Source organism: Sapajus apella, unplaced genomic scaffold (assembly GCF_009761245.1).
Source record: "Sapajus apella isolate SASKATOON/1434 unplaced genomic scaffold, GSC_monkey_1.0 scaffold83, whole genome shotgun sequence".
Lineage (NCBI taxonomy): Eukaryota > Metazoa > Chordata > Mammalia > Primates > Cebidae > Sapajus > Sapajus apella.
In genome coordinates this window covers 6130273-6156088 of record NW_022437023.1, presented here as the reverse complement: position 1 = coordinate 6156088, position 25816 = coordinate 6130273, and the positions used below count along the sequence as shown (strand labels likewise).

The 25816-nt window shown below is 40.3% G+C and overlaps 1 protein-coding gene across 1 annotated transcript in view; it reads left to right on the top strand.

Annotated features, from left to right (window-relative positions):
- Positions 1-12137: 12137 nt before the first annotated feature.
- Positions 12138-25816, top strand: part of LOC116533546 (BTB/POZ domain-containing protein 9-like) — a 44917-nt gene continuing 31238 nt past the window's right edge. The window contains exon 1 of the mRNA XM_032253330.1: positions 12138-13013. The gene's annotated coding sequence lies outside the window, so the exon portion shown is untranslated. The remainder of the gene's footprint in view (positions 13014-25816) is intronic.

The following is a 25816-nucleotide window of genomic DNA, read 5'->3' as shown; positions in this document are numbered from 1 at the left end:
ATACTGAAGTTAATCTGTGTTGATATGTATATGCTAGATAATTCATATTGTTGTATACTGTTTTATTTTGTAAAATACCATGATTTATTCATTTTTCTGCTTCTAGATATTAAAGACTTTCATATTTTTCTTATTAGAAGCAACACTACTATGAACATGCTTGTACATGTCTCCATAGATATGGGGGAACTATTTTTCTTTCTTTTCTTTTCTTTTTTTTTTTTTCCTGAGACTGAGTTTCACTCTTATTGCCCCGGCTGGAGTGCAATTGCGCGATCTCAGTTCATGCTGCAACCTCCTCCTCCCAGGTTCAAGCGGTTCTTCTGCCTTAGCCTCCCAAATAGCTGGAATACAGGCATGTGCCACTGTGCCCGGCTGATTTTTTTTTATGTGTGTTTTCAGTAGAGACAGGGTTTCACCATGTTGGCCAGGCTGATCTCAAACTCCTGACTTCAGGTAATCCGCCCACCTCAGCCTCCCAAAGTGCTGGAATTACAAGCATGAGCCACCGCGCCCTGTCTCAAAAGTTCATTTATTATTATTTTTTCTCTGAGAATTGTTTTGGTTACACATGACAGCTTTTGATATATAAAGGGCCCATTTTTTAATTAAAAAAATAGGATCAGAAAAGATAACTATTGAGTGACGGGCTTAATATCTGGGTGATGAAATAATCTGTACAACAAATCCCTGTGATATGAGTTTACCTATGTACAAACCTTCACATGTATCCCCAAACCTAAAAGTTAAAAAAAAGTAATTGCAGTTTATATTTCCTCTATCTCAAGATAATTTTTATTTTACAATTTTTTAATATTAATTCTAATTTAACTGTGGCTAGAGGACATGCACTGTTATCATTTCTTCTTTTTGAAATTTATTGTTTTAAAATTTTCTTTGTGAACAAGCATATGATTGACTTTTGTGAATGTTCCTGGGAAAAGAATAGTTGTATTTTCTATTATAGGATACTAAGTTCTATTTAAAACTATTGTATCAAGCTCACTGAGGATTTAATTAAAATCCTCCATAGCATTGTTACTATTAATAGTCTATCTGCTATGTCAAATCTTAAGAAACACATATTAAAGCCTCCTAATAAAATGATAGTTTTATGAAAATCTTGCATTTTAAAAAAAGTTTTTGCCTTATGTAGCTTGCTACTAAACTGCTTGATGTATCGAGATTTGTAACAATTAGATCTTCTTCTTCTTCTTCTTGTTTTTTGAGACGTTGTTTCACTCTTGTTGCCCAGGCTGGAGTGCAATCTCGGCTCACTGCAACCTCCACCTCCTGGGTTCAAGTGATTCTCCTGCCCCAGCCTCCCAAGTAGCTGGGATTACAGGCATGTGCCACCATGCCTGGCTAATTTTTCTAGAGACGGAATTTCCCCATGTTGGCCAGGCTGGTCTTGAACTCCTGACCTCAGATGATGCACCCGCTTTGGCCTCCCAAAGTGCTGGGATTACAGGTGTGAGCCACTGTGCCCAGCCCAATTATGTCTTTTTCATTTGGCTTTTTATCATTATAAAACAGTATTTGGGAACATACATTTCTCCCTTATCTTTCATTCTAATCTACCATTGCCTGATAGATCTCAATGGCCTAAACTGCACAGGTGGTGACAGAATCCATGTAATATCAGTTAGTATGGGCTAGGTCGTGCTACAGTAACAATGGTCCCCCAAATCAGTGGCTTACAACAATAGAGATGTATTTCTCCTCACACCACACAGGCCACTGAGGGTCTCAGCAAAAACCAATGGCACAGTCTTTCTCTGGAACACTGTTAGTTATCTTGGCAGAGGAACAGAGAGCATACAAACTTCAGCTAGAACTAAACATATTAGTTTCATTCAGATTTCACTGACCAAAATTAGTGTTCACATGATCTTGCTTCACTAGAGCAAGAGAGTGAAATCCTTTTACAAGGTGAGTTACTATTTATGAGTCATACAATGTATGATACACACACTGATGTATGCAGACAATAGAAAACTTATAGTTATATAGGGGTATTCAATAGCTTGAAGAAAGTAAACCATGACACCCACCCCCCTGCCAGAAAAAAAACCAGAATAGCTGACTCTTGCTATCAGTGGAATTAAATGGCTTCTCCTGGAGCTACTTTTCTCCTTCTACACCAGGGTCTACTGCCCCGGGCCCTTCAGGTAGCATTGCACTGAACATTCTTCTCCCCAGATTAGACAGAAGTAGGACTCTTTTGAGACTGCTGGCTCTTTGATCCTTCTCTGACATAGTACTGCAGGCTTACAGATGTGTCCCTTTGCCTGTATCGTAATATTTTACATCATCCGCTCAAGAAACCAAAGCTTCAGGCTGGACATTGTGGCTCATGCCTGTAATCTCAGCACTTAGGGAGGCAGAGGCAGGAGGATTGCTTGAGCCCAGGAGTTCCAGACCAGCCTGGGCAACATAGCGAGGCCTCATCTCTACAAATAACAATTTAAAAGACATTAGCTGGGCACAGCGGCACATGCCTGCAGTTCCAGCTACTCAGGAGGCTGAGACAGGAGGACTGCTTGAGCCCAGAGGGTTGAGGTTGCAGTGAGCTGTGACTGAGCTACTGCACTTCACCTGGGTGACACAGCGAGACCCTGCCTCAGAACAAAACCCAAAACCTTAGATTAAGATCCCTCTCGGGATCAAGCCTTTCTCTTAGAGAGAGAGGTAGTCAAGGGTGTTTGTCCACAAAACACTCTAACTCAACCTTCAGTTCTTCATCATTTCGTCTTGGCTTCTTTCTCTAAACCAAGAATTTCTCTAAAACTCATCCTAGCCTTCACATCTCGCATTCACCACCATGTGTGTCTGGGGGTCTCATCTGTCTTGCAGCATGATCACCATATTTCCTTTACCATCATTGTTGTAATCATTGGTGCTGCTCACCCTTACCTGGTTCTGTTTCTCTTTTGGACACATGGTAGGACTGCACTTTCTGGCTTCCTTAAGGTTGGTTCTGTGTTGAGTTCTGACATGTATTGTGAGTAGAAGTGATGTCTGTCTTTTCTGGACAATTGTTAATGTGAGATCCTTTAGAGTTCTCTCTTTCCCTTTTGGAAAAATACATTGATGTTTTTGGATTTTTAACGTTGCATAACTAGCCTATCGTGACTGAAACACGTCCTTTTTAAGTATCCAAAATGTACATGACACATTAAAGACACTTATAATCTTTGATATGCCTTTAGACACCTAAAGAGTACAAAATGCTCCACAACACTTGAGGTACAAATGTACTCAAAGCACTCTTATCTTGCTAAGTCAAAATTAAATTGGCTCAAGCACCAGATGCCATTTAAGTGGAAGTTCAGAATCATTCTATTAGGTGATTGCCACTTACCCTACCTGATTTTTCTGTGTAGTCCACACACCTTCTGCATCAGAATCACCTAGAGTATTTGTTAAAAACACAGGCTCTCCTGGTACCTCTTAAATGAGAATATCTGGCAGCAGAAATCAACATACCAACCCCCGCCCCGTCATTCTTATGCATACTTTACACACGATCTTTCTGTCTGAAATTGCCTTGCCCTACTTTGCATGTCTGATTCTCATATGACTTTTAGACAACACAATTCAAAAGTACTTTCTGCAATAATAGAAATGTTGTATACATGCACGTCCAATAAAGTAGCTATTGCCAATTTTTTTTTTTTTTTTTTTTTTTTTTGAGATGGGGGTCTCCTCTGTTGGTTGGGCTGGAGTGCAGCAGTGAGATCTTGGCTTACTGCAGCCTCAAACTCCTGTGCTCAAGTGATTCTTCTGCCTCAGCCTCCCAAGTAGCTTAGACTAGAGCACACACTACTGCACCCTGCTATTTTTTATGTACTTTTTCAGACATGGGGTCTCACTATTTTGCCAGGCTGGTCTCAAACTCCTGGGCTCAAGCAATCCTATGGCCTCGGATCCTCAAAGTGCTGGGATTACAGGTATGAGTCGCAGTGCCTGCCCACTATTGACTTCTTGAAATGTGGCTAGTGTGACCAAGAAACTGAATTTCTAATTTAAATTAAAATAGCCTAAAGTGGCATGTTCTGAGGTGGTATATTGACCACCTAAAAAAAAATAAATAAAAAATAAATTAAATAAAATAGCCACATGTAACTAAAGGCTACCATACTGGACAGTGCAGTTCTAGACTGATAGTTCCTTTAGATTAGAAATTGTATCTTCAATCTCTGTATCCCCTCTGTGCCTGGCACAAAGTAACCAAGTAAATGAAAATTGAAGTAGGAAATAGCCTAGGCTATTTTTGTTGCTGTTGTTTGTTTTGGTTTGGTTCAGGGTATATTAAACAAAAGATACAAAAATAGGACTACAAAACTTATAGTATATTTGAAATGTTTGTATTTACAAAACAGCTTAACTGTCCGATTCTCAAGATAATTACAGTATTAAAATATTAAATCAGACATATTGGTGTTGATGACAATGCCTAAGAATAGTCATAGTACTTAGCTACCTTTCTGCCTTCAGCTTAGCAAAGATAAAAGATGTATTAAAACAACAATGAATTTGCTCTAGAATCTTCCATGTGCTTTTGGTTAAAGTACGTGGAAATGGATACACTAGTGAATACTATCAGATCATTAATATTTGAAATAAAAGAGTTTAAAACAAGGAATAGGATTTAGATTAGATATATAGAGAGCTAATCCTTCAAATTCCAGCCTATTAGAAGAGAATACTGAGTGAGATTATGAGAAAATGATTTGATTAGAAAACCTGGGACTTGAAGCTTCCCACTTAATGCTTGTCAACCATAACTTTACCTATCCATCCCCCTCAGCGGGGGGGAAAAAAAGCAAAGTTAAAAGAATGACATGCTGCAGAGTTGCAATAACATTAAAAGACAATTCATTGTTTTAGCTCTATTTATTTTAAGTAAAATGCTAGAGAACTCATAAACAAGGTATATTCTTATCAGCATAGAAGGATGTATAAGTTGTTTTTTGAGAAGCGTCTTGCTCTGTCTCCCACACTGGAATGCAGTGGCACAATCTCAGCTCACTGCAACATCTGCCTCCCAGGTTCAAACAATTCTCATGCCTCAGCCTCCTGAGTAGATGGGATTACAGATACACACCATCATGCCTGGCTAATTTTTATACTTCTAGTAGAGAAGGAGTTTTACCCTGTTGGCCAGGCTAATCTCAAGCTCTTGGCCTCAAGTTGATCTGCCTGCCTCAGCCTCACAAAGTGCTGCAATTACAGGCGTGAGTCACTGTGCCTGGCCAGGTGTATAAGTTTCAACTCTTGCCTGAAGTGAGGGCAAGGGACTAGGAATAAGATAGTCATCATAAGCATATTAACCATTCATTTTTCTAGTTTTTTCACAAACAACTTGAAGTGGCTAGTGAAATTATAAACAGAATTTTGAAAATTATAGATAAAGCAGAGACGGAGAAAACCCAAATTAAGTACAAGGTTCAGTACAAGTAGAAAACAAATTAGAATGCAGATATACAGAACACAGGTTTCTACTCAGGCACTAAAATTGAGCCACACATTAGACTCAGAGCTTCATGGCAGCTAAGGCAGAAAGAACACATATCCAGTTACACAGTTCACTTACCGTAAGCAAGACACATCAGTTATTCAAGAGTAGCCAAGCATTTAATGATATCTGGCTCTGAAAGAAAATTCCCGTGTGATCAAGTACATAACAATCCTATAGTAAATACTGTAGGAGCTTAGAAAATGATATCTCAATATATTGCACTTTGAAGTACTAAAGCAGCAGCTTCAAAGTCTGACACCCCTTCACCCACACCCAATTTCCAATCTTGTCTCTCCTAAAGCTCAGGATGAGGTTCTTTAAAGTTCCCTCATATACCTATAAATTGGACCCACCAAAGAGGAACACGATGGCCTTTGATCCCTTCTCCGAAATTTCATTAACTCGAGATTAAACCTCATATCAGAGGAAGAGACTGAAAATTAAATACCACATGCAGAGCCCAAACTTCGTCCCCTCTCCCATCCTACCCAATTCCCAAACAGAATCATTTACTAACCATTGCCTGAGCTTTGGGCCCATTTATTCCTCCTAAAAACTTACTGTCCCTTAAAATTACCACATCTCCCCCATCTCTCTTTCTCTTGTGAAGAAGGGCCTATAAGTATCTGGACCTCATTTTGTTACTGGATAATCATTCTCCTGTGATTCCTCTGTGCTTATTCGTATTAATAAATTTGTATACCCTTTTCTCCTAATCTGCCTATTGTCAGTTCATTTTCAGCAAATCTTCAGAGGGCAGAGGGGAAGCTCTGCCTGTTTGCCCACACAATGCACTGGTGGGCTCTGTGGAGTTGTCTCTTTCAGAATTGCTTAACATATGCGGAAGACACAATACTCAAAATACAAACCATGAAAACACTCCTGGTGGTGGATGAGGAAGGTTTGTGTGTGTGCTCAGGACAATATGGTCATGTATGCAATGTCCTGACCACCAGCTAATATTGTGTGGCTGACTAAAGGCAGATATATATTGTTTAGAATTCAGTAATCTAATCAGCAGATGGTAGAGGGCTGACAGCCTTTTGTGAAGAGTGAGTCACCCCATTAAGATTCTCACCCAAATAGGAACATTCCTCTCCATATGGTAGTGAATAGTGGGAGCCCCTGCAGGCAATCCAGAATTTTCCTTAAAAAACAACTCTTCAAAAATAAGAAAAAAATAAGTGTTCAAGACCATCAAATTCCATCCAATACAAGCAAGAGGTCTGCAAACTCACAGACAACTCATATTCTTTTTAAAAAATTCCCATTAGTTACCATTATTTAGAGGTCAACAGATTTTAAATCTGGCAACTTTAGATGCTCATACCACATGGCAAATCTGCTGGGCTGAGTACAGAGCACTTACCCACCTGCCTGGACCATTTAACACTAGAACGCTCTGTTGGAGAATGACCACAATTTGGACTGAAATTTTTCAAAGGAATGATCAGTTGCTCACTTGACCATAGGAAAATATGACTAATGCTCCCATAAAATGCATGGCTTTTAGTAAAGTGGCTGGCCATTAAATCTACCTGGAAGAATTACTTGCAAAACATACCCTTGAGTAAATAAATCAATCTGGTATTTAGTTACTGGATCTAAGCCAATTAAATTTGAGGACATGTGCCAAAAAAATTATTTTAGTTTTGGAACAGGTGATCTTGATCCATTCTTTCGATAAATGGTGAGCAACAAGATCAGCTTTGAAGTTTATTATAATAAGATCTCATCAGCATATAGGAAGATAATATGATAAATTTCTTATTTCTAAAGCAAGGGAGAACGTGTCCAAATAACCTAAAAGTGGTTTCAAATTACTTAGACATAAGTTAAAAACAAGAAGGGCTACAACTATTTTATACTACTTAAAATACTTTTTGATCCGTCTGAACAATTCTACTGATCTGGACTTTCAAGGTCACATAGAAGTCTTGGTTTTATATGAAGCTGGATTCTATATTTAACTCTTGCAACTTAACCTGAAACCAGCTCTTATTCAGAGTCAAAGCGTGAGATATCATTTGAAGCTGCAAACATTCTTTTAAGAACAAAGTTTATTTTTCTAATTATAAAAATTATCATTGTACATTGTCAACAATTTGGAAAATAAAGAAAAATTTACATTATTTTTCTCCCAACTATTTTTTAAAATTTCAAAGCAACAGAATACAGATAGGCAAGCCAATCCACCCACTTACAAACACCAAGCCAACAAATTTAATTCTTGGCAGTCAAAGTGAAAAGGGAAAAACCAGCAGTTATATAATTCACATTGCCTATAAAGAGAAAAACACATCAGTTACTCAACGGTAGCCAAATATTTCATGACTCATGGCTCAGGGAGAAAATTCTCTTGTGTTCTTATGAGGAACACAGAGTGATATCACACATACAACTTGTAAGCTATGCCTTCTAGAATCCCTCAGTGTAAGGGAAAGGGTACATAGTTTGAAGCCTGGGGGTTAAAAGCATGGATTTGAATCCCTGCTTTGTCACTTATTAAGTGTACCTTGAGTAATTACTCAACCTTTCTATACCTTAGCTTCCTGTTTTATAAAATATTGTGAATAATATCACCTACTTCAAAGGGCAGTTATGAGGCTTAAATGAACTAATGCCTACAAAACACTTAAACAGAGGTAAATAGGTACAGGTACGATGTACCTGGCACACTGTAAACATCCTTATTATTAAAGCAAATGCTAAAATGAATGTGTGCATATGTTAACAGTACAGAGAAAGGGCACTTAAACCAACTAAGGACCAGTTTCCTGGAAAGAGGATGCTTGTGCTGGGTCTAAATCTTGGTCTACTATGACCTCAGCCAAATTATTTAAACTTTGTACCCCATCTGCTAAAACAGGTATTTTGTCAGTGGGCTATTCAATAAGCTAATGTTTACAAAATTAAGTGAGATAACATATGAAGATTAGATAAGCAAATGTATCAAAGCATGGCATTAGTGACAATAAATGTTTCCTCTTGGATCTACTGAGAAAATATAAATTATTCTTGCATTTAACTTTTGTGTTCATTTTAACAATTAAACAATTTTAGTTTAGAAACAGTTGTATGTAAATATTCATTTAAATCACAACAAAACTACCTAGAAGGAATGTTAGGTGACATCACTGGTTTAGCACAATTCTCCTGGTCTTTTTTTATCTCCATGGAAATGCCTTAATATATTAGTGTCCATTTTTGAGGCATTCTGTGCCTACCTGACAGTATAGGTAAGTACAATACCGTTGACTTCCATTACATAGAACTGACTGCCCTCTTACCTGTATCACTTTATATAGTCCTCATTTTACTTCATACAGATTCTATTATAGTATATTGTATTATAATTACAATATTTATATCTAGCTTTTAAACTTACTCTATTGTTTGAGACAGGGTCTTGCTCTGTTGCCCAGGCTGACGTGCACTGGCAAAGTCATAGCTCACTGTAACCTCAAACTCCTGGGCTCACACAATCCTCCTGCCTCAGCCTCCCAAGTAGTTAGGACTGCAGGTGCCTGCCACCACACCTGCTAATTTTTAGAACATTTTTGTAGAGATGGGTGTCTGGCTATGTTGCCCAGGCTGGTCTCAAACTCTTGGCCTCAGGTGATCTTCCCATCTTGGCCTTCCAAAGTGCTGGGATTACAGGCATGAGCCACCACAACCAGGTCTATCTTATTCTTTATTTATTTTTTTGAGACAGAATTTAACCCTTGTTGCCCAGGCTGGAGTGCAATGGCGTGATCTCGGCTCACTGCAACCTCTGCCTCCTGGGTTCAAGTGATTCTCCTGTTTCAGCCTCCGAGTAGCTGGGATTACAGGCGCATGCCACCATGCCTGGATAACTTTTGTATTTTTAGTAGAGATGGGGTTTCATCATATTGGTCAGGCTGGTCTCCAACTCCTGACCTCAAGTGATCCGCCTGCCCTGGCCTCCCAAAGTGCTGGGACTACAGGTGTGAGTCACTGCGTGCAGATTTTATATATATATATATTAATTTTTTTTTCTTAAAAAGAACTACAACACCTAGTTATATACTTAGTATTTTTTTTTCTCTCTCTCCAAATTGTGAGTTCCTTGAAAACTGTGTCATAGCCATAGTATCTAGGACAGAAGCTGGCATGTAATACTGGTTCTCACGGTGAGTCTGATATAAAATTGGGGGGGATTATCTAGGAATTAATGTGAAAACTATAGACTCAGCTTGATCCCACCCTTTGCCAGATGAGAAAACCAAAGCCTGGAATAGTTGAGGGATTTGTTCAGTTACTTAGCTAATCAATGGCCAGAATCAAGACTAGGATCTCAAAACTGGAATCAACCCAGTCCAGAGGCTAATCCACTATGTTGGTCTGCCTTTCAGACCTCAGTGATTTGGTATCTATCTCCACTATCCCACTGAAGTTTGCTATTGTTGGTTACCAATCACTTTTCTGTTGCTAAATCCAGTGAATGGTTTCCAGTTCTTGATATACTTGACCCATTTGTGGTCTCTGACTCTGTTGGCCCCTCTCCACCTTGCGTGCAGGGCTTCAGAGCATTAGGCTCACCTATTCTCCTTTTCTCTCCCAGGCCATTCCTCCTCAGACTTCTTTTTGGGTTTCTGATCATCTGTACCTCCTTCTAAAGTTAGTGCTTCCCAGGGGCCCTATCCTTGGTTCTCCTTATTATTTCTTCTGTATTTTCTCACGTATTCATCTCATCATGTCTTGGGCTTAAATTACCAATTATAAATTTTTTTCTTCCAAACTATTTTAACTCAACCTTTTCCCTCATTCACAGACCTGTATAGTTTGACTGTTTACTGGACATTTTCCTCTAGATTTGGAGGTTCCCTCCATCAGGGCACAGTCATATTACTATAGTCTCCGAAGGGACCTACTGAATTGTACCCTTCTTTTCCAGATAAAGGAGAAAGCTACAGGAAACCAACTATTGTCTTTATTACTGACTGTATTAGTTTCCTGTTGCTGCTGTAACAAGTTACCACAAACTTGGTAGCTTAAAACTTACAAGTTTATTATCTTACAGTTCAAGAGGTCTGAAATCCTAAAAGCAAGATGTTGGCAGGGCTGTATTCGCAGGGTGCTAGAGAAGAATCCATTTCCTTGCATTCTCCAGCTTCTACAATTTGCTTGCATTCCTTGGGTCCATCTTCAAAGCCAAATGTACAGCATCTTCAAATTTCTCTGTCTGATCCCTGCTTCCATTATCACATCTCCTTCTCTGACTCCAACCCTCCTGCCTCCAGCCAAGTCAGACAATCCAGGATAATCTCCCTAGATGCATCATTTAATCATATCTGCAAAGTTCCCTTTACCATATAATATAACATATTTACAGGTTCTGGGTATTAGGATGTGGTCATTTTTTTTTGAGGGGATCATTATTAGTGTAACACAGCTGATAAAGCCGGTATTAAATATTACCTGTGGACAGATAGCTTCCTAATGCCAAACTCTGGAATTAAATACATTTACTCTCTTTGTAGTCCTGGACTAGGCACCCTTGTCCCCACCCATAGGCCCTGCTCCAGGAGAAATGGAAGAGAACACCAGGACAGTTCCCTGAAGATAGCTTTCTTTCAAGAGAAAAAGAATGGGATAGATGTCACATGCCCAGTTTATTCACCAATCAGGAAGTCACTGTGTTTTCTTCCTTGCCCTGTGTCCAACAATTCACTAATCAGGGAAGAGTGAGTTGGGGACAGGTACAGTGAGAAGCCAGGAAAGTATTACACTAATGGATGTCATTCCATACAGAAGACATTGTGAGTGGAGAGGAAACGTTTCCCCAACAAACATATCCATATTTGAAATCATCACCATATTCCACATATCCAATCATCCTCCTAAGGAATGTCACCATCACTATCTATAATAGTAACTTAGACACCTGTGGATAACACTCATGTAGCTTGCCATTTTGCTAAATGTTACCACTATCTCCCTTAGGACTTATATTAGAAAGCTGGCCTACTCAAACCTGGCTGTGAGTTCTACCACCTTAACAGCGCCAACATCTATCCCCTCTTCTATTCCCACTGCCAATGCCTTGTTCAATGTTCTTATCGCTTGTCTGGAGTACTGCAATACGACCTGAAAATGGGTCTCCCTACCCCAAGCCTTGCTTTTCCTGACCATTTTTACTTCCTACTTTTACTCATGAAGTTTCCTTTGCCTGGGATTAGTCCTTGCCAATTTGTCTCCTCCAACACCCGCACGAGGCGGGGGAGGCGCGGAGGGAGGGGAGGGGGGGTCCGCTAGCTTGCCCCAGCGCCGAGAGTAATTGACTCTCCCACATCAGCTAGTCAGAACTGCACCGACTTTCTAGGACTCTTACCTATCTGAATCAATACTTTTTTTTTTTTTTTTTTTTTTTTTTAAACGGAGTCTTGCTCCGTCGCCAAGCTGGAGGGCAGTGGCGCGATCTCGGCTCACAGCAACCTCCACCTCCCAGGTTCAAGCAATTCCCCTGCCTCAGAGATACATTTTTTTTGAGACAGTGTCTTGCTCTCATCACAGAGGCTGGAGTGCAGCAGCACGATCACGGTTCACTGCAATCTCGAACTCTCCAGGTCCAAGCGATCATCCCACCTCAGCCTCCAGGGTATCTGTGACTACAGGCGCGCTCGTGCCACCATACCCGTCTAGTTTTTGTCTTTTTTGTAGAGACGGGGTTTCACTATGTTGCCCAGGCTGGTCTCGAACTCCTGAGCTCAAGCGATCCACTCACCTCGGCCTCCCAAAAGTGCTGGGATTAGAGGCGTGAGCCACCAAGTCAAATGGGCTTTATACTTACAAAATACCTTTGCAGGCTTATTTCATTTTCACCTCACAACTCTCCAGCGTAGGCTGGACCGGTATTATCATGGCCTTTTACTGAAAGAGGAAACTGAGAGTCAAGGTTGGGGCAGTTAACAAGCGTCACTTAGCAGCCTCGACATTAACCACGCTCTCAGCCCCTTTTGGTCCTACTCCTAAGAGAACCTTCCTGCACCTCCAAGAACTTGCCGATCGGGTCTGTGGCGGTCTGGACGAGGTCACTCCATAGGCGCCCAGAACCTTCCCATCCGTAGTGACGCGCGCCGGTGACGCCATACAGTGACGTATGGTGACGCGACTTACCGGGAGCCAGGTGCCGGCAGGGCAGCCACACCCTGGGGCCCCCTGCTCTCTAGGCGCAGAGGGCCAGGCCGGTGCGGAAAAGCCGCAGAAGCCGCTTCTGGCTACCTTCCAGGCCTGCACCCCCGGACCCAGCAGCCGGCTGTCGATCGGTTGCTAAGTGACGCCAGCGCGCAGTGGCGCGTGCGCGGCCACGGCGGAGTGCGTGAGGGCGGACGCGCGCCGCGACGGCGGCGGCGGCGAGGACGGCGGCCACGGTAGCGGCCAAGGGGGCGGTGGCAAAGAGCGGGGTGCGGAGCGGGCGGAAGAGGCGTCTGTGCCGGCGGCTAGGTCGCAGAGGAACATCGTTGGGGTGAGTAGCCGGAGCCTCGCAGGGGAGGTGGGGCCTGGCCGCACCTGCTGCGCGGGCCCGGGGCGCGGGGAGGCGCGCCCCCGCCGTATCTGCGCGCGCCGTTCCCCGCCCCTCCGCCGCTTTTTCCGGGGGCGGGGAAGGAGCGGGGACGGGGACTGACTAGGGTCAGTCTCTGGGCTCGGGTGCTCTGGGAAGCGGTAGCCGGAGGCTGGGGAAGGCTTGCAGGCCACGAAGGTGTAGTGGGAAGTAGATGTGTCGGGGGCTCGGGGTGACTCTCCCAACCTCCCAAAGAAAGAAGTTCGAATCAGGAGCAGCCCAGATTCCCTAGTAGCCTCGCATCCTGTCTGAGACGACGTTGCCCGGGACCGAGAGGAGGCGAAACCCCGGCCTCCGGGGTGGGGGTTCGGAAAGTTTGGGACTGATGGGGCCCTCATCTCCCCTGCCCTGGCCAGCCTCTGAGTAGGAGCTGGTTGTTATGGAGAGAGCTGTGAATCAGTGCTTGCGTGCGCCGTCAGACACACCCACGACCTAGGGAGGGTGACCTGTCAGTGTAGATCCGGGGCAGCCAACCTGTTGCCTACAGTTTCCAACTTCACATGCATGTGCATCTGTTTCCTTGGCGTTTTAGTATGTTGTTGCTACAGATTTTTAGACCAAGGTACTGATAGACATCCTCGTTTATTACTTCCTTTCAGACTCAAATCTCTTGCTAAATTTCCCAGAACCGTGTTGTGCTTTTGTCATTAGTAGGGCCAAGGAAGTATGGAAGCATGTTTTGTTTGTTTGTTTTCCCTAAAGGTAGTACAGGCTGCTATTTTGTGAGCAGAAAATACGGATTCTGTTGACTGTGTGGGCTGGAAAGCGTTGATGATGGGAGAACCCAGAGTGTAAAGGTGCAGCACATCATCAGCCCGTTGCTCTCTTCTCAGTACTCCGGACTCTATCATGGGTAGATGTATGGTGGTTGTAGTACCATACTTGGGAGCAAGGAGTATTGGAGACAGGGAAGAAGCCAATCTTTTCTTTCTGTTGATTAAGGCAATTAGAACCAGTGAAAAGATAGACTGTACTGAAATCTAATGTTTTGTGCAAGAGGATTGAGGAAAATAAGTTCAAGGTTCTCATTTAGGTCTAAAATTGTATGATTCAGTTTCATAACTGAGGATCTGTAAAATATGTTGCCTCTTGGAACCAGTAATAACCTTGCTTTGTAACACTTATTACTCGAAATTCAAAGTGTCTTCTTCCTTGCACTATAATAGCTTTAGGACAGGAGTCACCTGTGTTTTTCTTCCTTGCCCTATGTCCAAGACATAGGAAAAAGGTGCTTGCCACAGAGTAAGCATGCAATGACTATTTGTTATACATCACACTGTGCTCAAGTGGTGTATCTATTTATAGAAAGCATTTAGTTCAGTCCATCAAGTACTTAATACAAGTGCCTCCCTCTGCCCAGTGTCATGATAGATGTGGGAAGAGGTTTAAGGAGTTACAAATAACATAGAAGACCAGTCTTTTCTTTTTTCCTTTGAGAGCAGTAGTCTATGTAGGAGATACGTGTATAAAATAATTATAAAACCAAGTTAAGTAGCATGTAACCAGTGCTGTTTGAGGACTATAAATGTGGTAGAAAATCGGAAAAGATAGGATGTGTAGGCTGAGTTAGGGAACTCTTTGAAAGGGTAAGATTTGAGTTGGTCTCTGAAAGAAGTGTAAAATTTGAATTAGAAAAGAAATAAACCAGGGGCTGAGAAAATAATAATGTGAATTTGGTTGTTGGAGGATATACCAAAAAGACTTTTGTGTCTGGTGTCTGGAGCAGAAGGTCTCTTATAGCAGAATACTGGAGGGAGATGGCTTAGCAGGTTGGGAAGGCAAAGCGTTAAGGACTAAGGCAGGCTTATCAGGATCCCACTGTTAACAAGATAGAGCTTTCTTGTAAGGTGGGATAAAGGTTGTATTAATCAGAGTATAGTCTTTGACAAGAATAAGTGTTATCCTTACTTGAAAGTAAAGGATATTACACTTGAACCAATATCAGGTTGTTAATATGCTGTTGATTTCAATTACTAGTTGGGATAAATATCTCACTAATGTGCATGTATTTTAGGTAGTCAGTGGTACATGTCTCAGTTTCTAAAATCTACTTGATGTACTTGGGCCGTTCTATTGGAAATTTACTGAAATGATGTACCAGTAATCATCCAGTCACACTCAGTGACATAGTTTTACTTGGGTTTATCTCTCTGAGGTTTGTCATTACTGCTGATCCTGTAAAAAATACAAATGTTAGTTGGGAAAGGAGTATTTCTGATGAAGGATACCTAAAAATACTGACAAAAGAGTTTTCCGAATAATTAAAGACCCTGATGTCGAATATTGAACCCTTGGTCTTTATTCATAACATCTTCTGTTATGTGAAAGTTCTTTTGAGTGGTGTGTAAACCTGAAGTTGAATTGCTAACCAAGGTGTGTAAAGTTACAGCTGCAAATGTTGCATTATTTAACAACTCAGCAAATATTTACTGGGTGCTGGCTATGGCTTGCCACTCTACTGGGTGCTGGGAAGACAAAAAGAGGTTAAGACACAGTATATCCTCAACATACTAAATGTTCTTTAGAAGAGATAAACCACTAACCATTATATGTTGTGATAAACTAATCACTTTTAGAATGAATAATGTGTTAAGGGAGCAGAGCGCTTTGGCTGGAGAAAAATTGATAGGGAACACATTGAGAAGAAGGGGATGGAGCTTAGCTCTGAGGGTTCAATAGAATTTTGCCACATGTAGAGGGGGAAGAGAGCGTCCCAGGCAGAGGGGCCAGCATAAGCAAAGTTGCTGAATATTAAAATTAAATGGCACTTTTGGAAATATCTTGAGTTGTTTTTTGTAAGCAAGAGAGAGGGGAGAGGGCTAACCTCAAGAACCCATTCCTGAGATAATGAACCCATTCCTGCTATAATGGCATTAATCCACTCATGAGGGCCCAATCACTTCTTATCGCATGGGAGAAGTGATGAGGCAGGAAGTTATTTTTGGAGCCAAATTATGAGGGGGTCTTCTACTCCATCTTGAAAAGTCTGGACTCCTCCCATCCATTGGCAATGGAGAGCCAACAAGAGCCATAATCAGAAAGTTGACAGTTTGTGGGAGAGGCAGGGTGACTAGAATGTAGGTAAGAAACATTAGACGATAGGAATGGATAGATTTTGGAGACATTTTTAGATGTTAAAATCTCTAAATTTATGACCAGCTAGAGGTGAGGGAGGGTAAGTAGTCATTTGAGCAGCTGTTTGCTTATGATGACATTAAGTTAGAAAACACAGGAAGAGGAACAGGTTTGAAGTGAAGAGAAGAAATAATGGCAGTGTTAATTTTGAGGTTTCTATGGGGTGTTTAAATAGAGATACACTAAGTAACTGGAAATTCTACTTAGAGTTTATGAGATGGTTAGGGACAACTGTAATATAAATGACAGCTGAGGTTATGGGAGTAGCAACCTTCTAGGAGGCATGTTAGTATAGCAGTTAACTTAGTGTACTTTGGAGTTAGGAAGATGGCAGGTCAAATCTCTGTTATGCTGTTTATTGGCTGGCTGTCCTTGGGCAAGTTATTTAACATCTCTAAGCCTAGCCTTCCTATTTGAATTAAATAATTATTGTAGAGGTTAAGAAAGGTACTGTGTACACAGTGATTCACACAATGCCTCTCTTATAAATGCTTATGATAAATGGCAGCTGTTACTGTCATTGTTAGTAGTAGTAATAGATGTAGAGATAGTAGGAGAGGGCCCAACTACCCAGAATAATGGAGAATGAGAACTGAAAAAGATGGTGAATGGAACTTTTGGACACTTAAATCAGTATTTAAACTTAGATCAGTTCTTGTCTTAGTTTGTTTTGTGCTATTTCATATTTCATAATAGCAGCACAAAACAATCTAAGACAAGAATTGATCTAAGTTTAATTTATAAAGAACAGACTGGTTAATTTATAAAGAACAGAAATTTATTTCCTGATGGTTCTGGGAGGCTGGGAAGTCCAAGATCAATGCGCCAGTATCTGGTGAGGGCCTTCTTGCTGCATCATAACATGGCAGAAGGTATCACATAGGTAAGAAGAGAGGGAAGGGGGCTGAACTCATCTTGTGAACCTATTCCCACTCTAAGGGCATTAATTTATTTATGAGAGTGGAACCTTCATGGTCTAATCACTAAAGATCCCACTACTCACTGCTATTGCATTGGGGATCAAGTCTCCTCCAACACATGAACTTTGCAGGACACATGCAAACCATAGCAGTTCTAAAACTTGAAAATGCATTAGAAAGAGCTGGAGGTGGCCAGGCATGGTGGCTCGGGCCTTTAATCCTAGCACTTTGGGAGGCTGAGGTGGGTGGATCACTTGAGGTCAGGATTTGTGACTAGCCTGACCAATATGGTGAAGTGCCATCTCTAACAAAAATACAAAAATTAGTTGGGTATGGTGGTGCCCGCCTGTAATCCCAGCTACTCAGACGGCTGAAGCAGGAGAATCACTTGAACCCAAGAGGCGCACATTGCAGTGAGCCATGGTCAGGCTACCTCACTCCAGCTTGAGTGACAGAGCGAGACTCCATCTCAAAAAAAAGAAAAAGAAAAAGAAAGAAAAGAAAGAAATGGCTGGTGGCCTTGGTAAAGCACAGATTTCTGGGTCCCACCCCCATAGTTTCTGATTAAGTAGGTGTGGACTGGGGCTTGAAAAATTGTGTTTTGAACAAGTTCCCAGATAATGCTGATGCTGCTATTCCTGGGGCCACACTTTGAGAACCACTGTCTTAAAGGGTAGATGAAACGAAAGGAACCAATACTAACAAAGTGGTTGAAGTTTATGGAGAACCAGGAGACGGTTTAGAGAAGAATAAGAATTTAACAGCCTCCAGACTGTCTAGGTCTACCAGTGTGATTTCCAATTCCATAGACCTTATCTCATTCTTATTTTTGTTTTCTCCAGAATCTATTATAATGCCTGATACATAGCAATAACCTTTGAAGCTGCTTAATACTGTCCTGGTGCATGATTGCATGTACCTCACACACAGATTTCATTTATCCTCTTTTATCTCTGATGAGTCATGGGGAGGATATGATTTCTAATTTTACACACACACAAAATACAGAATATTTCTTTCATACATCTGATGTGCAGCTATGTGCATTTGACTTTGTGTTAGATGCCCTTTCCCTTCTTTTTTTTAAAAAAATGACAATCCAGTTTGCAAAATAATTGTTAATAATGTGTGCCAGGATTCCAGTCTGTGTCCTGTATTAGGCACCTTGAGTCTTATAAGGGAAGCAAATAATATATTCCCTGTTCCTGGGAAGTTTACAAATAAGATGGGCGAACTGAGCAAAACCCACAGGAAAGAAACAGGAAGAGGTATAATCACAGAAGCGTGGATGTAGAAGAATCTGAATCTAAGGACATACTCCTTGCTTGCCAGTATTCTTTGGGTTTTACATGTTGCATGTACTGAAGACTTTTGGCATATAGCACACACATTAGTCCTAGTTTCTAAGAGGAAGTTATAAAGAGTTCCACTATATAAGGAAGTAAAACAGTAACTGTGCAAAATTATAAACACATTTGTGAAAGGAGTGAAATCGGAGTCAGATTGGAGCTTCATGACTGACAGGTTAGCTACTCACTGTTCTGCCTAGATGCTTGTTCTCTTTCATTTATCTCTCAGCTAACATTCATTAAGCATTTACAATGTGCCAGAAATTGTGTGAAGCGCTGGGCATAGAGAAAATGATAATTGCCTTGTGCACCTAAGACTGGTTTTAGTTGGGGAAATGAGTGTGCACATATGTATGCATATTGTCAGGGCGAAGGTGCCTGACTTTTATAATCTTAAGATTATATTGAAGGAAGAGACATTGAGGACTTAAAGTTGAATTCATTCAGCCTTATGTATTCAAGGAGCCATGAAGATTATAGAGATGTATCTTTTTTTTTTTTTTTTTTGCCATCAAATTTGTAATTTGATAGAGAAGAACACATTTGGAGTAATGCAAAGACTATGATAAGTGCTGTATAAATATTGATTACAGACTAGGTATTCCTGCTTCTTGAGTAGCTAAGTGTTCGGTTTTAATGGCAACTCATAAGCTGTTGTAATGTTTCAGAAATTATAACATGTCATAAGTCCACATTAACCTCCTGGGCTGCCTTTGCTGCATATGAGACACAAAAATATTCTGGCAGTCTGTGTCTCTGTTTTCTTCATTTGAGAAGTATATTCATAATGCTTATAAGTAAAAGAGTCATTAAAGACAAGCTGCTATTTATCTAATGGCCATATTATGCAAGGCCCTTTCAATATACTGTTTAATCCTTATAATGACAACCTTGTAAATTTGACATTATCTCCATTCTTTTTCTGTTTTTGAGATGGGGTCTCGCTCTGTTGCCCAGGCTGGAGTGCAGTAGTGCAATCTCAGCTCACTGCAGCCTCCCCCTCCCAGGTTCAAGTGATTCTCCTGCATCAGCCTCCCAAGTAGCTGAGACTACAGGTGCGTGCCACCACACCCAGCTAATTTTTTGTATTTTTAGTAGAGATGGGGTTTCACTGTGTTAGCGAGGATGGTCTCTATCTCCTGTCCTCGTGATCCACCTGCCTTGGCCTCCCAAAGTGCTGGGATTACAGGTGTGAGCCACCATGCCTGGTCCATTATCTCCATTTTACTAATAAGGTAACTGAATTCTAGAATGGGAACTGTTTGTCTGTAGTTTGTGGCCAGTGAGAGGTGGGACGAGGCTCCAGTCCAGACCCAGGTGTGGACTCTGCAGCCTATGCTTTTTTTATTTCATATCAATTCCTTATGTCACCATGGGTCTTCAGCATGTCGGTGTCCTAATGAAGTCCAGTCTCACTTCTGCTGTTTTAGGAAAAGTTGCTGGAGGAAGTTAGAGTTTTAGTAACTGCCTAAATGTTTGAAGACAATTTGATAGTGTCATTAGGGATGGAAGGGAGTGGGGCTGGACAATTAAAAGCCCCAGTGCTGATTATCCTGTGAAGACATGTTGTATTTGACCCCAATTTTTTTTAGTTGACTCACAGGAGATCTTACATGAATATTTAGATTTCTCATTCTTTTTGTTTATTCTTATTATTTTAGAGACAGGATCTGATGCTCTTGCCCAGGCTAGAGGACAATGGTGTGGTCCTAGCTCACTGTAACCGTGATCTCTTGGGCTCAAGCAATTCTCCCTTCTCAGGCTCCTGAGTAGCTGGGATGACAGATGCATGCCACCATAGCTGGCTAATTTATTTTTATTTCTGTGTAGACAGGGTCTCACTACTTGCCTAGGCTGGTCTTGAACTCCTGGGCTCAAGGGATCCTCCCACCTTGGCTTCCCAAAGCACTGGAATTACAGGTGTGAGTCACTGCATGTGACTTAAGAAGCCCCACTTCTTTAAGTATAGGTGCAAAGTTTTCTAGAGAAATAATTGTGCTTTTCAAGCTAATGACATTTATAGTACAGTCAACTCTTTAAAAAATATGTTAAAACCTCACTCCAAACAATGTATACCTGAAATTTCCCAACTAATCTCCCTTCTCTCCACAGTACTTATTCCCTCCACTTAGATGTTTATTTTTAAATCTATTTACAAAATTAATACATTCTGTGTATAGTTCAGTGTAGTTATTCTGACTTGCAAGGTTTTCATTACTTGCATTTTGACTGAGTCCCTCTTTGGTCCTATTTATACATTCCTGGAAGTATAGACTGTAATTATCTTTGTAAATGGTAGTTAATTTCAGTTAATTTTATAGTAAATATTTCTATAAATTTATAATTCTGCAAATGGAATAACTGTTAAATCAAATTCTCTGTTATCTATTGCTGTGTAACAAATGATCCCAAAATTTAGCTGCTTCAGACAATATTTTTTAATCTCATGATTTCTGTGTGTCAGGAATTCAGGACCAGCTTAGCTAGGTGGTTCTGGCTGAGTCACTAATGAGATGCAATCAAGCTTTTGACCAGTGCTACAGCAGTCATCTGAAGGCTTGACTGGGGCTGGGACTGGGGCTGGGGCTGGGGCTGGTTCTAGAGGATCTGCTTCCGAGATGGTGCACTCACATGGCTGTTGATGTGCACTCACAAGGAGGCTTCAGTTCCTTGCTGGCTATTGGCAGGGGACCTCAGAACTTTCATAGGGTTCTGTGAGTATCCTTACAACATGTCAGCTAGCTTATCAGAGCAAGTGATGCAAGAGAGAGCAAGGAGGAAACCATGTGCCTTTTATGTCCTGTTTTGAATATATGCAGTTATTTCTTCTATATTCTATTTGTTAGAAGGAGGCACTAAGTCCAGCCCATACTCAAGGAGGAAGGCCATTAGGTTCCACCTTTTTTGAGGGGAAAGTCAAATAATTTGTGGGCATATTTTAAAACAACCATAAATCCTTTTTTCCCATGGAGCCATTTCTTCAATTGAAGTTGATTGTCTCTGTTTTAGCACATGCTATATTTTTCTGACTTGTATGTTCACAGTATTTTCTGGAAATGCCCTGAAGAAAAGGTAGTGGTTTTTAAATTTTAAGGAAAGTTTTCATAAATTACAGATTTGCTGTGGATTCCTTGAAGTTTTATATCCATCCCATTAGCTTTAGTACTAATGCAGCCAGAATGTTTTCATTTGTATCCTGTTCTATACATTTATTCAGATACAATTGTGTTCATACTTAATGGTTTTAAATTAATCTAAAATAGAACCAAACATTTCTAAGTAAGGTAATTCACTTTCCACACTTTTAGAAGAAAATGCTTGCTCAACCACTGTCTCAAGGCACGTTTCCATTTCCAGATGGTACAGTGACATTGGGTTACATGGCTTAGGTGAATCTGCTAATTTATAATCCAGTCCTTTGGGTACTTTACTAACTTTTTTTCCTTGAGTAAGCTCCTAAGTAGATCCATTTTATTTTGAATCTCATTCTTTAGAAGATGTATATAGGACATAATTGTTTTAGTCAGACAACCTTTTCAGAACATACCGCAGTTAGGTTTATAGTTTGGCACTTTATGTCAGATGTTAACTTCACTATTCTTACCCATAACAAGTATAAATTACCTGCTTATCTCTTCTAGCATTGTATTTTAGTCTAATTTTAGATATACAGAAAAATTGCAGGAATAGTACAAAGAATTCTTTTATAACCTTCACCACATCTCCCAAATGTTAACATTTTATGACATTTGTTTTATCCTTCCCTCTCTCTCCTTTTCCCCCACTGAACTGTTCAAAAGAAAGTTGCAGATATATACCCAGTCCTTCAGTGTGCATTTCCTGAAAACAAGGATATTCTCTTATTAACTGTCTTATAATCATTAATACTACCATTGTAGCTAACCTACAGGTTTTATTCATATTTTATCAATTATCCCAATTGAGTTATCCATGAATACCCTTTACAGCGACAAAAACAATAAAAATCCAACACACAAGCACAAAATGAAACAAAAAACCAGCCATGTGGTACATTCAGTTTTTCCTTTTCTTTTGGTCTCCTTTTTTTTTTTTTTGAGACACAGTTTCACTCTTGTCACCCAGGAGCGCAGTGGCACCATCTTGGCTCATTGCAACCTGTCTCCCAGGTTCAAGTGATTCCCCTGCCCCAGCCTCCCAAATAGCTGGGATTACAGGCATGTGCCACCGTGGTCAGCTAATTTTGTATTTTTAGTAGAGACAGGGTTTTCACCATGTGGCCAGGCTGGTCTCGAACTCTTGACCTCAGGTGACCCACCCGCCTCCCAAAGTGCTGGGATTACAGGCGTGAACCACCACGCCCAGCCTGGTCTCCTTTAATCTAGAATAGTGCCTCAATCTTTGTCTTTATAACACATTTTATAAAGGTTTAGGCCAGTATTGTTTTTATTTATTTATTTTAATAGTATGTCTTTCACTTGAGGTTTACCTGGTTATGATTAGATACACATTATACATTTTTGGCAGTAATATCGTAGATTTGATGTATTTTTTTCAGTGCTTCATTTCAAGAGGCTAATGTTGATTTGTTCTATTGGTGACATTAATTTTGATCACTTAGTTAAGATGGATTCTGCCTGGTTTCTCCATTGTCAAGTTTCTGCTTTTCCTTTGTGTATAGTATCTTCTGGGAGATACCTTGAGAGTATGTAAATATCTTGTTACTCCTAAAACTTTCACCCACTGGTTTTAGGCTCCATTGATGACTGTTTCCTGAATCCTTTATTGTCATGCTTGCTGCCAAATGAAGATTTTCTAATTCTATCATTCCTTTTACATTTATTATTTGGCTTGCTCCCATTAATTAACTAGTTAATTAATATCGCAATGATCTCATGGGTTCTTTTTTTTTTTTTAGACAGAGTATTGCTCTGTTGCCCAGGCTGCAGTGCAGTGGCTTGATCTTGGCTCACTGCAAACTCCTGAGGAGTTTGGATTACAGGCACACGCCACCACGCCTGGCTCCTTTTTGTATTTTTAGTAGAGATGGTATTTCACCATATTGGCCAGGCTGATCTTGAGCTCCTGACCTCGTGATCTGCCCACCTCAGCCTCCCAAAGTGCTGGGATTACAGGCATGAGCCACTGCACCTGGCCTGATCTCGTGAATTTTATGTTATTCAATGGGTTTACTTTTTTACTATCTTTTTTTTTTTTTTTTAACTCACATTGTCTCATATTTGACTAATGGGAACCCTTTCAAGCTGCCTCTGTGTCTTTCTGTCATGTCCCCTTGATTCTTTGATCACTTTCTTATTTTCTGGCACAACAAGATAGTCCATGTTTATCTCATATTTTCCCCACCCCTGTCCTGGAATTAGCTATTTTTCCAAGGAACACTTGGTGGAAAATTATATTTAGAAACAAGGTCTCAGTGCTAGGTATGCTCACAGTTACTGGGGTATCATTGCTCCTAGGCCCTCTTAGCAAATAGATGTTATGGGTTGCACATGCATATGTGTGTGTATATTCCACACATTTCTATATTTTCGTTTGTCTGCATTAAAAACCATGAGTTCATACTGACACCTCCAGTTTCAATGTGTGTATTCCATACATTTCTATATTTTTGTGTATCTATGTTAAAAACCATGAATTCATACTGACACCTCCAGTTTCAACCCTACACTACAGAGTTTATTCTATCCATTCGCCTTTTCATATTTGTAACACCTTTGTCCAACAGTGAGAACCTGACTCACTTTGTTGACAACATATTTACTTATTTGCATACTCCTAATGTACCCAGAAAGTAGGTTCAATATTGTTAGTCCATACCTTTGTGAAAAAGAAACCCACTAGCTGGAGTTTAGCATTTTAAAAAACGTTAGCGTCGGGGCCTGTATTCAGAGTTATAGGAGTGAGTACTTCCCTCCTCCCCCACTTTCTTCTGTGTGGTTATGTTATTCATTTGAAATATAGTTTGGTTGATTTGATTCTTTTTTGTGTTTCATGTTAGGCTCCCCTCTCTCCATTTTTAATTTTATTTATTGTCCTTTTTTGAGTATGTGAAATGTTAACATGTTTCCAAAAAAATCAAAGTTATTCTGAGAAGTGTCACTCCCATTTCTTCTATCCCTTATACCTTGCTCCTAGCCACTCCCAGGTAGATAATCTGTTAATCAGTAAAAAAGTAATGACCTTTTTGCATATGCCTCACAAACACACCTTACTGTAGGATATATGGAGCAGTTCTACAATTGCTTAGTCATATGATAGGCAGAGCTTAAATTTTAGTGAATAGTAGTAAACTGTTTTCTAAGGTGGTTAAACCAGTTAAAATTTTCTAGTTATTATTGATCCTTTTTATTAACAGCATGTGCATCACTCCTATCAAGCCTGCTAATACTCATGCTGCAGTTTTTAGTTAGTACCTTGATAAAGTCCTGGAGATGAAAGTCAATCTAATAAATCTTTGTAACATCTCATCTAACAACTTATTTGTTTAAAAAATGACTTTTTAAGGAGGTGATTTTTAAACATGGCACAAAATTTTAAAATATGAAAGTGTTTACAGTGGAGATTAAGCCCCTCTCCTGTCCTGACTTCACAGAGGTCCAGTTCCTCCTCTTTGAAACAGCTAAACATTGGTTCACTGCCAACGCTGGTGCTGTTCTAGTGTTTGGGGATGCAGGGGTGAAGAAAATAGGCCAAGATCCGCCTTAATGGAGCTTCCATTGTACTGGGGGAGATTGAAAATAATAAAGTTTCTTGCATATCTATTCAGAAATATGCCATGTATATATGGCATATTCTAATGTTTATTCTTAAGCACATATGTATTGTACTACATCTTGCTTTTCTCTCATTATATCTTGGAGGCTGTTCCATATCAGCACCTTAATGCCTACAGAGTTCCATGTCATGGATTTCTTAATACAAGCTTGTCCAAAAATGAGCTAATTTGGATTATGAGAATTTAATTTTACTAGTTTTATATGACACCCCAAATCTGGCTTATCAGCACCTCACTTCATGAGTGCCACCTTTATTTTCCAACCTGCCTTACAAGAACCATTGTGAAGCCATCTTTGCCATGGTGTAATTGGTGGATTGGTGAAGTTCTCTCAGATAATTCATTTGCTGCTTTAAAGTAGTAATAACCCTGTATGCATTTGCATTGCTTTCATTGATTTCTTTGCTTTCTTTACTGTTCTGTCACTCCTAGATTAAAGGTTTAATTACCTAAACATTAAAATATGTATACTTTACTGAAGTAATTGTGTGCCATTTATTTCAGTGGTAATTAAATTTTTTTGATGTG